At 32.3% G+C, this 13,959-nt stretch overlaps 1 pseudogene; it reads left to right on the top strand.

Moving 5' to 3' along the window:
- The first annotated feature begins 407 nt into the window (after positions 1–407).
- Positions 408–8,576, top strand: LOC137839023 (xyloglucan O-acetyltransferase 1-like; annotated as a pseudogene).
- Positions 8,577–13,959: the final 5,383 nt, after the last annotated feature.

The raw sequence follows: 13,959 nt of genomic DNA, 5'->3' as shown, positions 1-13,959 counted from the left end.
GTTGCTGCTTTCCATTCATCTCGAATGGGGTTCTATTGGTGATTGGCAACATTCTTATACAACGAATATTTTTTGCTTGATGAAAAGGTTGATCCCAAAATAATATTGAACTTTGAATTTCGGAATAGGGGAAGTGTGTCTTAGCGGATAACTTCTGAAATAAGTTTTCCAGTACATATTTTTATAATAAGTTTTATGAGATAACTTTCTCAAATATGTTTTTTTGACAATTTTCCAAGAAATATGTTTCTAGAAACATATCTTGGAAAGAGAAGTAACTTATTTAGAAATATGTTTTTTTTATAACTTATGTTTAGCTATCAAATATTAATTTTGTTTACATATATGCAAAGAAACATTTAAGAATTAGATGAGGAGGTTTTTAGACGGATCATGCACACCCAACTATGTCGATTAGACAAAGAGAGCAGGGTGGTGCTAGTACCATTGTTGAAGGTGACAAATGTGAAGAAAATGTGGTAGTTGAAGAGGCTCATGAAGTGGAGGATGATGAAGCCTATCTTGGAGGGCCCGTGGATAGGTTATTACTTTCTAGTTTTGAGGACCATGTGACTAGACAATTACGAAATGGAGTGGTAAGTAATAATGTTAATATACATGCATTGAACTTAATGTGTTATTTATTAGACTCCAATGCTCAAATGAAATTCACTGGTTGTTGTAGGATTGCGGTTAACTAAAATTTGCGCATTGCACAAAAAATGAATAAGTTAGGAACGCCACAAGAATGGATAGAAGTTGTGGTTGAGTTGTTGAGTTTAATCATTTTGGTTCATGCTAGCTACAACACTGCAAAACAAAGGATTGTTGTCTGCCTTTGTAATAAGGTGACATCTAGATACAAATTCTTTTATCTACCATTTGGGGAATTGAGCATCACATTGGATAATGGGTCAAATTAGTTGCTCCTACCCATTATGGGGCAATTCTACACGTACCCTACCTTAGATGCAGTTGGGGCTAGGAAGTTGTTGGTAAAGATGCATTGTGTTGATTGTGCTACTTAAGGATAGCATTGCGGGGTGGGCCAAAAGCGGGACGGGCAAATGCGGCAAGTATGCATTGCCATCCCTAGTACTACTGCAGCTTCAAAGACTAGGCAATGCAGGGGTGTTCATATGCGACTCAATTAGTTGAGAGAGGTATATGAGAAGGCATGCGACAATAGACAATGGACAGATGCTACTTAAACCTATTTGTTGCACCTAGTTGGTTGCACGATTTTCGCATGTAAGAGTGTGACTTTAGTGAGTGTTTCATACTTGGGGTTATTAGTTAATTAAAGCTTGCACATTTTTAATTGTTATTATGATGTAATAAGTTAGTAACATGCATAATAGACAAGTGGCACAAAAACTAAAAAATTAATTAAAGTACATTAAAGTAAGCAACTTACATACAAAAATACTTGATTTAGAAGTAGATGACGATGAAGATTGTCCATGCTTACGCTTTTGAACATTAGATGATGTTGCCAAACCTTTGTTAAAATATTCAGCAAAAAGTTTGTATAATTTTTTCTTGATTTTTTCCAATTTCAGCTCCTAAGTAAGTGAATCAATTTTTCAAAGCAAAAACCTAATATTTCTAACTTCATCCTTGGGTCTAAAATTGCACCAAATGCAAGCACAACACTATATTCATCCCAATATTTCTCAAATTTGACTATCATCAATTCAATCATATTCTTAATTAGTGCATCCTTATCTTTCACATTTTCCATCAACAAACATTAAATTTTCCAAACATGTAAAAATATAAGTTGAAAGTAGGATAACTTGTGGCAGAAATCAAGGTAGTGATATCATAAAAGGGTAAGAAGAACTTACGAAATTTGTCCATTCTCTCCCACTTTTCCTCCAAAGAGCAATATTTATAAGATTCATCAACTAAGTGCAAGCTTCCAAAAGCATGTTGATATTTAAGAGCACTTTTAAGCATCAAATAAGTTGAGTTCCATCTTGTAGGGACATCAAGACATAACCCACATGATGCATCAATATCATTAAATCTTTCAAGACATTGTTTGAATTTCACCATTTTACTCTCTAAACCCCTCACATATTTGATGTCATTTCTAATTTAGTCTAAAACATCACCAAGCACATTTAATCATTCTTGAACAATTAATTTAAAGATGTGTGCACAACAACAAATATGAAAGAATATCAAACCATTTAGTAAAATAAGTTGACTTTTTAAAGTATTTTGGAGAACATAATTAGTATAAGCCTTATCCTAAGTAATACAAAATACTTTTTTCTCTAGTCCCTAATCTTGTAAAAAAATCATTAATTTTCTTAAACAATTCAAAATTTGTGTGAGGGAGATGCATGTAACAAAAGTTGAGGAACTTGCTATTTAACTTCCAATTCATGCCAAAAATTAGATAATCAATGATTTGAAACTCTCAATATTAATAGATGTCAATAAATTTGAAGTTAAGCAAATCTTATTAGGAATGGAAGCAAGCAATTCCTTAAGCATTGTCTTTTCTTTCATATACATTCCCCTAATATCAGCCTTAATAGTGTTTCTAGAAACCATAATTGCATCAAGACACAAGTAGTTTATCTAACTTCTTAGTTCAAGATACTCAACAAATTCGTAAGGCAAATTATGGCTAATAATTATATTAGACAATAATTCACGATGTAAAACTTGATTTATCTTTTTTTCTTCAACTTGTAAGACTTGAAGACTACACTGAGTCATATTTGATGCATCCAAACTCTCATGAAGATTAAAAATTGATCATTTCATTAAGATGAAGATTATGGTTGTGTTAGGTTGTGTATTGAGTTGATTTCGTTGTATTTTCTTTATTGTTCTCTTCCCAAAACTTATTGATCCAAGAAAAATCTCCAAGAAATGACTTTCAAATTGCTTTGGAACTTGTTAAATTTGTTAAGGGGATTTTAATAAGTTGATTAATATATTAGTCTGTTAATATGTGTTTTAAGTGAAGTCTGTGTGAATTAAAGTGGATATTTTAAATGGTTGATTTATAGAATTAATTGATTAAAATTACTTAAAATATTATGAAATTCAAGGAAATATTTTTATTAAGAGTAAAATGTTCTCAAAAACTTAAAATTTGTTTTAGAGAAGAATGTTGACTTTGAAACCGTGACTTAAATTCATTGTTTTCATTCTTAACTAAAATCAACATATTATTTCAAAGTTTTAATATGTTAAAACTATCATATTCAATTTTAGATAATTTTTTTTTTACAATTTAAATATAGTTTACAAAAAAAGGTTTTAAAGAAGGAGAACTGATAGATTTTCATACTTCTTTGAGCAAGAAAAGTATTTTACTAAGCTTTTTAAATCTTGGAGAAAACAATTTAACTTTCTTGGATCATCTTGTATTGGAGAAGTTTTTTTTTTTTAGTTTTACCATAATCTGAAAGCTTTTTCTGCATAAACTCAAGTGTATTCATTCTAAACTAAAAAACATCAAGTGTGTTGTTATACAAAATTAGATAGGGCATTAAACTAAAAAACACCAAGTGTGTTGTTATACAAAATTAGATAGGCCTTTAAGTTTCGTAGTGAGTCTTGTTGTGTGTGTTTAGAAAAAAGATATTGTAGGGTTCAAGAGTTGTTTTCTTGAGTGTCTTGATTTGCATTAATCTTTGGTTTAGTGAATTCCCAGTTGGTGTACATAGGGACTGAATGTAGCTCTTAAGAAAGAGTGAATCAATATAAAATTCGTGTGTGATTCTCTTTCTCTATCTCTTGACATTTTTGCATTCAAATTTCTTGTATTATTTCTTGAACACCCAGAAATTCAATTGTTTGATTAATTAATCTGACAAAATTTAACTGATTAAATTTTTATGATTTCTTCTGGTTAACTACATTTGAAATATATTCAATATTCTAATCAATTTATTTTGTAAAAATATTATTCTAACTCAATTTTTTGCGAAAAACTTTGAAAGTTCAATGCACCCCCTCTTAAACTCGGCCAACGTTTCTAACACAACTTTCCTTGTCTATCTAAAATCATTTAACCCACATCTTCAATTTTTCTTTTATCACATTTTATAACATGACGATTTAAATGAGAAGTACCATATATTTCTTCTACCAATTATATATATTTTGTTGCAATTGCCCTTTCTTATCCATCCTTACCCACCTCAATCTTACTAAAAATACCTTTACCAATTAGATGTGTTAGCTTTATCCTTTTTTTTTCAGGTTCAATAGTTTCATATTATTTTTCAATATTATGTTCCTCAATTTTATGTTCACAAAGGGGCATATTAATACCTTTCTCGTCCATCCAATTTCCAAATTAAGATTCTGATTAATAACATCAAATAAAAGATAGTAAGTAAATTAGAAAAGTTGCATTTTAGAAGATAATATATATTTTTATGAAATTTATAGGGAAATAAATTAGGTTTAAGGAGAACGTATGCCAACCTCAATTATTTCTGAAACCAATTTTAGAGAAAAAAATAATTTGTCACTATATTGACTAAGTTATATATTATTTTAGAGACTAAAAAAATTATTAGAATATAAAATAGTTTCTAAATTGGTATCTAATTAGTTTCTAAGGTTTTTGCTATCAACTATTTTAAATTCTAAAATTAGTAGTTAAAATCTTGATGGATAATTAAATCATATCATCACCACTATGTTGATAACATGAAAAATTAATAAAATACAAATGCACAATGTTTACATGAAAAACATATACTTAATCGAGGATTATGTTAGAATATATGACCTTAAACGATAGGGGGGTGAATTGTTTAAGAGGGATTTTCGTAAACTTTTAAGTCTAGAATAAAAATACTTCAAGAAAACCTTGATTAAGAAATCAGTTTTTCAAAACATAAAGCAAAGGCACAATACTGGAAAAACAATCGGTTGTTTTACCGAAACAATCGGTTGTTTATACCAGTTATCAAATAACAAAACTGAATTTTAAAGAGTTAGGGATAGAGAAAATGTACACAGATATTTATACTGGTTCACTCCAAACCCAGAGCTACATCCAGTCTTCTCAGAAACCCTGAGGAAATCCACTAAGCAATCACAACTTGATCACTTACACAACAACCAAGAGAATGACCTTGAACACCTCAAGACACACACTCTCCTTGGCCAACACACTAACACTAAGATTGTTGATCTTGATCCCCTCAAGAACACACAACCAATCTTAGCAAACACAGAAACGAAACTTGTTTAACAGAGTACAAGGATTACACTTGTTACAAAAGATAATCTGAAATAAATACAAGCAGAATCCTATTCCACAAACTTTGATCAATCACAAACTCTTAGCAATCTCAGCTCTTTGAAAAACTCAAAAACTCTTAGCAAAAACTTGTCAAAGATTGTTACTCAAATATGTTATTCTGAGTTTATTCAAAGATGTAGTTTGTTATCAAATCTTAACGAACTCTTAAATTGCATTAAAAGATTGGTCAAAGCATTTAATGACTGGAGCGTAAGCAGTTAAATCATTTAAAGTTCAGTCAAAGATAAAACAGTTTTTCTGTTATGGTCCCAAAACAAACAATCGGTTGTTTCTCGAATCAATCGGTTGTTTTGGTTCTTAACAGTTCAACCATTTGAAAAATAGTTTTCAATCTTTTTCTCAAAACACTTAAGTATAAACAATCGGTTGTTTCGACAAAACAATCGGTTGTTTTAACTTAGTTTGAAAACATTTTAATTTCATAAAAATTGAGAATGCCTATGCTTTAGATTTAATCAAAGGGTGGATTACAACACTCAAACTACCCCAGAACTAAACTAAACCAGCACAGCAACACCAAGCACAGCCAAGGCTTCAACATCCTTCAAAGGGTTTGGATTCTTCAAAGCTTGACCACCACATGGTTCAACAGATTATGCTATTGTAAACCAAGGATTTTATTCCAATCATAAGACATTATAATGTGAACAATTATTGTATTTACACTAAGAATTAGAGGATACAATCCTAACACTTTCCATGCTTCTAATCAATTTCAATTTCAATTTCTTTTAATCAATTTCAATTCTTATGCTTCTAAAGAACCCTTGAGCATTTGATCTTTCATACTCTCCACATCATTGGATTCCTCCATGACAACTACAATGAGATGAAAATTCTGAATCAAAGTGTGCATGATCTTAAAATGAAAGAGGGCTTTCATCTGCACATTCCATCTTTCCCAATTACTGTCATAAAAAATAGGTAGATTTCCAAGAAATCCTCCATTGCCAACTAGGTTGCAAGAACAGAGAACATGGTCTTCACACTCAATTTCTCAATTAACTCTATAACATACTTTGAATGCCAATTTGTTGGAAGAAGAAAACACACTTCAAAAAATATTACAGAAAACTACATTGCTTATTAATATATTTAAATTAACATAATATATGTTAGTTAATAACTTGTTAACTACATTACAAACTTTTACAAAAAGGTTTTCTTTACTGAGTTATGCGAGCTTTGAGATGATACCATCAAAATTATAGAAGTATTTCTGACGTGATTTCTTACTCAAGTTATTTATTAATAAAAAGAATATTTTATTATAATCCACAAACATGAATTATTTTAAATGAAGAGTGTTTTTTTTTATATATAAAAGCATCTCTCATGAAATTTGTTTATGGGTAAAAATATTATTTTACTATAGATTCCATCTTAATTTTTAAGCAACTAATTATATTTATGAAATTCATTTTAAAATAATGTCTTGTAAATCGTGAAAAAGTTTTGTAAAACAATGGAAAACGAGTGAAAATATCTTTAGTATGCTAAAAAGAAGGCCAAAAAGTTAAAAGCTTTGTTGTGTTCATACTCGTTTGAGCAGTGAGGGTGAGCATCAGAAAAGAAAGCTTTAAGAAAGAAAGAGGAAAGGTAAGGGAAAATGGCTAGAATTTCATCAAACCAAATCAAAGAACAATCTATCTCCCTCACCAAGAGAACCAGAATTGCATTACACATGGAAGGTCTGACATGGGTTATCTTTATTGGAGGTGGAAGCCTAGTGAGTGTCATCTTCCAAGGTTTGACCCTCTTGCTTTTCTCACCCTTGTGAGAAACAAGCACTTGGCTTTTGTTGGAGACTCCATGGCTAGGAATCAGCTGGAGTCTTTTCTTTGCATGTTAGCCACTGCTTCTAGTTCAACCCTTTTGTACAACAATGACAACAACAAGTTTCTCAGGCAACACTTCCCTTCTCATAATGTATCTGTTTCTCTGTATTGGTCCCCCTTTCTTGTAAAGGGTGTTGAGAAATCAAACAGTGGACCAGATCATAATGAATTGTATTTGGATCATGTTGATGAGAGGTGGGGTGGGGACATGGGTCAAATGTCCTTGATTGTGCTATCAATTGAACACTGGTTTTTGCATCCTACTGCTTATTAAGAGGGTGGTTTGGTTTTGGGGTGCCATTATTGTCCTGGTTTGAATCACACTGGAATTGGATTTTATGATGTGTTGAGAAAGGCTTTGAGAACTACCCTCAATGGCATAGTTGACAGGAGAGGTGGTAAAGGCAGTGATGGGGTTGGTGTTAATTTGACCATATTTTCACCTGCTCATTTTGAGGGTGAATGGGATAAGGTTGGTGCTTGTCCAAAGACTGGGCCTTATAGGAAGGAGGAGAAGAAGCTTGAGGGAATGGAAGCTGAAATGAGAGAGATTGAGATGGAGGAAGAGGAAGCAACAAAGGTGAAAGTGAAGGGAATTGGAGGGTTTAGGTTGGAGGCTTTAGATGTGACTAAATTATCCTTTTTGAGACCAGATGGCCACCCTGGCCCTTACATGTATCCTTTCCCCTTTGCCAATGGGGCTCAAGAGCGTGTGTTGAATGACTGTGTTCATTGGTGCTTGCCAGGGCCTATAGACACATGGAATGAGATTTTTCTGAAGATTTTGAAGAAGTGGGAGGAACAACTTAGGATTGAAGAATGAGGTTTACGTATATATTTTTACTGTTTAACATTTGTTTACACAAGTGATGGATATGAATATAGTTGCAGTGGTGAAAAGGGATTTTAATTGGGGTTGATTGTTTTGTTATATTGGGCTTTTCTCTTCCATAGTGGAAAAGGAAATTACTGAATACAATATGAGAGTGACACATGAAGGGTAGTGAATAGTGGATTCAATGATATTTTTGGAATGCATGTAAATTGGTGAGTTTAAGAATGTTGAAGATGGTTTAATTGTGAACAAATTAAGGAGTTCTATTCATTACAGATTATCAAGGATTTCTCTCTTACTTGATATGGTAGCCATCAATTTTGTCTAGTAGGATACTAAATAGGAAACTTCCTCTTGCTTTAAATGTTTTTTGTATATGCAAGGGTGTTCCTATGTCCCAGATTTCATGTTTATACTTTCATTTTCTTCTCTTTGTTCCTTAAAATAAGAATCTACAACTCCATTATGAACTGATACCAGTCATTTCTAAAGGCCAAAACAAGATGCACTCTGTGTTGTTCATCTAAAAGGGGAAATTGACAACACAATTTTCATTTTTTCCAGGTTGATGTGTTCCTGAATCATGACTCAAGTGTTGGCTGACACATGTAGTAATTATTCCATGATCCCAAACTATGTTTAGTATTAGATTATCTCATTCATTATTCATACTATGATAATTTTTCCGTCTTTAATAACTCTTTCATACATCTTTCATATAGGACTCAACGCAGGTCACTTAAAAATCAAATCGAGAAAAAATGTTTAAGTTTAAAAAATGCGAGCAGTGTGCTGCCGACAAGAACCACCACATCATCCCCGAAGACCTTGTGGTTGGTGGGCCTGCGACGATGGAGGTCATCGTTATCCATGCAAGGTAGATTGTTGTGGATGAGCGACATGGTATGGATCATCTCGGCGGCGCAGGCGACGGGGATGGCAGTGGCCTTGTCACCACTGACGAGCTCGCAGGCAGCGTTGTAGAGGATGAGGCAGAGCTTCTTACCGTCGTGTAGTGCAGTGCATGGCTGCGTCTAAGGATTTTTTCAGTGTGTGGGCCTTGTGGAGCATGTAAAATTTGAAATAAAAGTTTGGGGTATCTTCCATTTTTGCAATTCTCACAATGGTGTCTACCTTAGTGAGCATAGTAGGAACTGGAAGAGAGTGAAAAGAAGAAGAGGATAGTTTCAACGTTGGTGCTTTTGTGGTACTGGGAAGCATGAGAGTGTGGAAAAGAGGAGTGAAAAACACATGTGAAGGTGTGTTAAACATGGAGGAATTAGGACAAACATAAAGAGAAACCATATTTGGTGCAAAGAGAGAGATGTGAAATGGTGTTGTGTTATCAAAGTTTATGTTAGGAAGGCTTGGTTGGTTTATTGCGTCTTCTATTATCCGGTTGCTATCAAATTCAAATGTGAGGTTGAAGAAGTTTGAATTTATTAATATAAACAAAATCGATTTGTATGATGATTGTTGTCACATTTATATATTATAAATTGATCTTATCTATAGTCAATAGTTAGTTATATGAAAAATGTCCTTAATGAAAAATATGTATCCTTTAATGTGAATGTTATCCTAAGAGTTTTTTACCTATATTTCTTTCTTTTTCCTTTTTTTCCTTTTTTTTTCCTTTCTCATGTATCTTTCTTCCTTTTTCTTTCAAAATGCCTTTGTTTTCTGTTTTGAATTCTCACTCCATTTCACATCTTTAGAAATCAGGTTTTGTCGTGCAATAGTTGATGTGGTTTAAAACTTTTATATTTGAACAAATTTCAATTTGAAGTGAGTCCATTTTTACCATAAGATAGCTTAATTTTCTATTATACAACGTTAAGGTAAAAGTCCAACATCTTAAGGTTTTAATTAGTGGTTCAAAACAACTAACTATAAAACATGATCAAACTTCACCAATAAGAAACAATATATCATATAAGAAGCAAATGTTTCATTTGATAAACAATATAATACTATGCTGGTTTTCTCAAAGTCTGGTAAGGTGATATTACTCAACTTAACAAGAAGCTGACCACGAGCCTAAAGGACTATTCAAGACTAGGTCAAAAATCTCAGGCGAAGACATAAGACCACACCATTCATTAGAAGATCCTCAAGAGAAGAACTATCGGGCATGGGCCAGAGTATCAATCATTTTTCCTTATAGTCTTTTTAAGACAAGTTTAATTTGTAATCATTTAGGTTCACATTGACCCAATTAGAAGAAGAAGAATAAACTATCTTAGTTTCTAGAAGATCACCCATGTGCCACCCATGTGCTCATCTTTGACCTAGATTATAGAAGACTCCCCCATGTGTTCACACTTGACCTAATTTCTAGAAGCTTGTAGTTATTTACACTCCTACCCTTCCTTTCTTTCTCTTTAGACACTCATATATATAAATAGGGTGTCTCCCCTATTGTAAATCACATTGAGATTGAAGTAAAGAAACTCTGTTAGAGTGATTCCTTGTGTGGTTTTCAAACTGTTTTTGAGTCTTATCTTGAGTAGAGAATACTTCAAGTTGCGACTCCTCCTCACTTCATCATTTTCTTCATGCTAGATGCTTGATATGAAAATGTTGACTTCTATGTAATCTTCACGTCTTTAAACTGTATTTGAATTTCAAATATTATCTCCATTTATATGAACTGTATCCGTTGAGCTTTAATTTTCTCTGGACTTGGATATTTCCAATTATGTGTTGTTCCCTCTTCTCTTTTGTGTCAGACACGGAGATAGGAAACTTTAGGTGTGTGTGTCTTAAATGCAATTTCTTCTTTTGTTAAATGTCCAAAATGCTTTGCATATTGTTTTCCTTTGCTTAAATCCTCTTGATGTTGCTTGAAACTTGATTGGCACAATTCTCGCTTGTCAACTCCATTATTCTTCTATAAAACGCTAAGAATGGAAGTTTTTTCTTTTGAATATATGTGTGTCTTTAGTTCTCTTTGTCTTTAGTTTCCTTTGATAGTATTTGTAAACAAAATAAGTTTCAATGAACAATATAATTTATAATTTAAATTATGAGTATCATTGAAATAATATCTTTTAATATATGTGAATTATTTAAACTTTTTGTTCTCATATATGATGACTTTTTACAGCAAGTGCACCGCGTTGTCAGAAATAATTATGTGTCCCTAAGAACGGATATCGAACCCACAAGGAACAGTTGGATATTCAAGTAGAAGATTCAGTAAATATAAAACAAAATAATAAAAGTTTGTTGGAATTTGTTGTGATGATAATGATTAACAAGAAAACAAAACAAAGACTTGTTGCTTCAATTGGAAAAATAGGGATTGAGTTTCATTTTTCTCACTTTTTTCTATTTTGATTCGCATGGTAACATTATGTCCTTTGATTGATATTGATGCCCGTATAAAATTCATGTATATCAATTCCTCGCATATAAATTATTAAGATTTTCCCTAAATATCGATTCCTTGCATATTTATAAAAACAACTTAGTATTCATATCAGACGTTGATAGCAATTAATATTTCAAGTCTATTCCTAGCACTCAAATATGTTAAGTATTATTTATTAGGTCAGAACCCTAAAAATACTTTCCAGTCAAATTTAAGATTGTACATCAAGAATTAGGAGCAACACAATAATATCAATAATCAATCAAGAACATAATATTATATTCAGAGAGATCACCTCAATACATAAGAGTTTGAACAAATTACTCACAATCCTAAAGGGTAGAATTAGCCACACATCTTCTAACATCTTCTATTTTTCCAATTGGGTTACAAGTCACTCGATGATGTTTTTCTCTCGATTTTGCACACCAGGGTTGTGCCTCAAGCCCCCTATTTAACCTAATTTGCTTGGGCTTAAGTGACTTCTCGCTTGAGCGCTAATGGGCTCGCTCTTGGACGAGTAAAACATAAAAAGGCCCAGTGTTACTAGTGTTATCTCGCTTAAGTGAGATTCTTGACTTTTTGCGAATTTGGACAACTTTGGTGAGTAATGATGTATTCCAATTTTCTCTTTTTAGCTTTGTATATTTTCCTTTTGCTCAATTATTATATCCATTATTCCCTAAAATCCTGAAATTAACACAAATTTGGGAATAAATCGTTCTTATTCAAAGATACAATTGTTACTTCTCACTAACTGAAGCTTTGGAACGTGAGCCAACTAAATGCAACATTTATCCAAACACCCTTTGTGTAAATCATGGAGCTTCTTGAATCTTGACCTGTAATGTTGAACATTATGTTCTTCCAAAAGATAATATTGAAAAGACCTATTAACAAAATACTCTTTTAACACATCAATAATTTAACTTTTTAACATAATAAAAAAAAGCAAATAGAAAATCACAATAATAAATTATAATAATACATTAGGACTAAATAAGATCGAACTACATAAATGATTGAATTATATATAAATTTATAAAAACTCAACTTATTAAAGTGGAAACACTTTTTAAGGGAGTTAATTTCTTCAAATAATTTGAGTTTCCAGTAAAACATTTTCTGGGGTCAATGAGAGCAAAAGTTACATGATTTCAAACTCACTTCTTGATTTCAGAGTTTTCACAAGTTTTATGAGTTTTTTCAATGAATAGTTAACTCATTTTTCCTACCTAGAATTGTAAGAGTTTAAGAGTTAAGTTAAAAGTTTGACAACCATAGTTGTAATGTGCATTTTACATTTCCGAGGACTAGAAATTTTGACTGTGGACTAGGGGAAATCCGATAGTGAGTGACACTAAGTCTAACAAACTTGATTAGAATAAACTCTAAATGACTCTAATATCAGCTTAAGAAAGTGAAATTTAAGCCACACACAATTGTCTTGTAAAGTCAGGCTTGCACTCACTTATATATTATAATTTGGTCTTATGTGGGCTCTTTAACACCTTTCTTTAACACCTTCTCTCATGTTAAGGACTAAATATCTCGAGCGTGGGATTATGGGAGAACTTGATAGCAGGTGACATGAGGTTCAACAAATTTGACTAGGATAAACTCCTAATGACTCTGATACCATTTTAAGAAAGTGAAATTTAAGTCTAATTTAACCTCACTAGACCAACTTTATAAGATGAGATTTGCACGTACTTATAATTATAATTTGGTTATATCTCTATTATCTAGTTCACATGGAATCTTAAACATATACGTAATGAATAACTATATACTTTCTCCCCTTAGCTTTTATTTTTGGTTCAAGTGAGGACTGACCACATAGGTGTGCAATGGAGGAATTCCATAGGGGCATGGGAAGGGGATGAACTGCGTTACAGGGTTTGAACCCATGGTATGTGTCCTACTGCTATACCTGTGTCATTGGGACACTCCCCATAGCTATGCTTCTGATAATTTTTACTTATAATAATTGTCTTTGTTATGCAGACATCTAAGAAAGTTGAACCCAAATTATTGTTACTGTTGCTGTGAGACTCTAGTAGTACTTTTCACAATAATCAATTAAAGATGCTAATAGTTGTAAAATACTGTTTATGGTTGATCAGATGAAGTGAGAGAATACTGTTGTTCGTAGTTAAGTTTTATTGGTGAAACTCTGATTACATTCCCTTTATCAGCTGAGCATGGAAATGGTTGTGGATGAATTATGGCTTAAATTACTGGGTAAGTAGTTCTCAAAGTGAAATGCACTAGATTAATTTGAAGTTGGTGATATATTGCATTGATGCAATTTTAGTGAATTGTTTCTGAAATTGAAGAAAGGAAGCAAACTGGCCTTTAGGCACTTGAAAATATACAGGGAAGTGATTCTTTAACTATCCCAATATGAGGTTGATTAATTTGATTATTTTTTACCAGATATATTGATATTGATGAATTTTAGTCAAATGCCTCTGAAACTGAAGAAAGAAAGCAAAGTGGCTTTTAATCACAAACATCTTACGGATAAATGATTCTTTATGTATCACAATCTGGATAAATGAAGCTTTTCAACCCCCAAATTTATTAGTGTTTGACA

The sequence above is a fragment of the Phaseolus vulgaris genome, chromosome 3 (genome assembly GCF_000499845.2).
Source record: "Phaseolus vulgaris cultivar G19833 chromosome 3, P. vulgaris v2.0, whole genome shotgun sequence".
Taxonomy (NCBI): domain Eukaryota; kingdom Viridiplantae; phylum Streptophyta; class Magnoliopsida; order Fabales; family Fabaceae; genus Phaseolus; species Phaseolus vulgaris.
The sequence above is the reverse complement of the archived record's forward strand: the minus strand, read 5'-3'. Positions and strand labels throughout refer to the sequence as shown.